Raw genomic sequence first — 1,966 nt, 5'->3', positions numbered from 1 at the left:
CAATGCACGTTACAGAAGCCAAATACTGTCGAGAAACAAAGTTCACATAAAGAGGTCCACTGAATTATGTTCTGACAATGTTTACACAGAATTGAAATAACCTCAGAGGTCCCAGGTAATCTCCATAATCACAGTATGGCTTCACCAGTTGTTAATTACACTACTAAATGCCTTGAGGGAGGAGGATCTGTGATTGCTGGAAATACCTCTTTTAACTCTTTCAGTTGTAAAAAGCAAAACAAGTCAAAATAGAAATGCAAATTACCAACTACTGAAATTAAAGTAAAATAAAGTTAAATACAATAGAACTTCACAAAAAATTGATAATGGCCGTCTAACATGAATAACATGGGGAATGTGGCCCATTCAAAAAGACTGATTTTTCAACTATTTCCATATTGTGATTCCAAATATTTTTTTCTCTTTAGTTTGTAGAACTCTCAAAATAATCAGTGATCTCCTGGCTTATGGGTGTGAGTCACCCATCTACTTACTGAGGTAACCTCAAGAAAGGACTTGGAAACTCTAAGTGAAACTTAAGAAGCATTGATGAGCTAGGTAGAGGTTAAAGGATCATTCATATGGAAAATATGTTGTGTCTTCCAACATCACATGCAAGATAATATCAGGCCAGCAGACACGCAGCCTCATCAGACAGAGGCCGATTCAGATGGGTGTTTGAGAAGAAATACATCATCTGTAGCATCACCCTTTCTCTCTCACAAAGTACAAGGAGCATGTGGAAGAGTGTAAAGACAGAATGTCAGCACGTATCAGAAAGGAGTGAATCATGGTTTAAGCAGAGCTTTCAATTGCTTGCAACAGATGTTTCAACATATATTTTAAGATGCATCTTATATTTAAAAGGGAGTGGTTGATCATTGTAATATAAAAAGGTAAAAAGAATTGAACCTTATTCTTAGAAGTAAGGTGGCTGAATTGAAGATGAAGAAGACTGCATGGCAAGGAAAGTGGGCAGCCTCTAGGAGCTAAGAGTGGTTCTGGCTGATAGCAAGCAAGGAAATAGGACTTCAGTCCTACCATAGCAAGAAGGTGAATTTTGCCTGCTCCAAGAATGAACTGGCTTTTCCCCAGACCTCTCACACAAGAACTCAGCTTGGCTTCTACCTTGACTTTAGCCTTGTGAGGAGAGAACATAGATAGGCTATGCTGGATTTCTGACCTACAGAATTATGGGGAGATAAACCACAGGCAGTATGGCCTTTGCATTCAGAGCTCTTCTTGAAGTTCTCACTGAGTTCCTGCTTTCTTCTCCCAATCCTGGCAGGCATTCTTATGACTACTTCTTTGAACCCTTTATCAGCCGTGTGGCTGACAGGGTCCTGGTGCTCCGGCCGGGTGTCAGGCCTGTGCCTCTGAGGTGGGAGAACTGAGTTCAGGATATTGGTCCACCAAAGACCTCCTGGCTCCACGTAATATTAAATGGTGAAAGCTCCCCCAGAGATCTCCATCTCAATGCTAAGACCCAGATCCACTCAACAACCAGCATGCTACAGTGCTGGACACCCTATGCCAAACAACTAGTAAGACAGGAACACAACCCCACCAATTAGCAGAGAAGCTGCCTAAAATCATAATAAGGTCACAGACAACCCAAAGCACACCACCGGACACAGTCCTGCCTGACAGAAAGACAAGATCAAGCCTCATCCTCCAGAACACAGGCACTTGTCCCCTCCACCAAGAAGCCTACAAAACCCACTGAACCAAACTTACCCACTGGGGGCAGACACCAAAAACAACATGAACTACAAACCTGCAACCTGTGAAAAGGATACCCTAAACACAGTAAGTTAAGCAAAATGAGAAGACAGAGAAACACACAGCAGATGAAGGAGTAAGGTTAAAAACACACCAGACCAAACAAATGAAGAGGAAATAGGCAGTTTACCTGAAAAAGAATTCAGAGTAATGATAGTAAAGATGATACAAAATCTTGGAAATA

Source organism: Neophocaena asiaeorientalis, unplaced genomic scaffold (genome assembly GCF_003031525.2).
Source record: "Neophocaena asiaeorientalis asiaeorientalis breed wild unplaced genomic scaffold, Neophocaena_asiaeorientalis_V1.1 scaffold741, whole genome shotgun sequence".
NCBI classification, from domain to species: domain Eukaryota; kingdom Metazoa; phylum Chordata; class Mammalia; order Artiodactyla; family Phocoenidae; genus Neophocaena; species Neophocaena asiaeorientalis.
Note: the sequence above shows the minus strand (reverse complement) of the source record.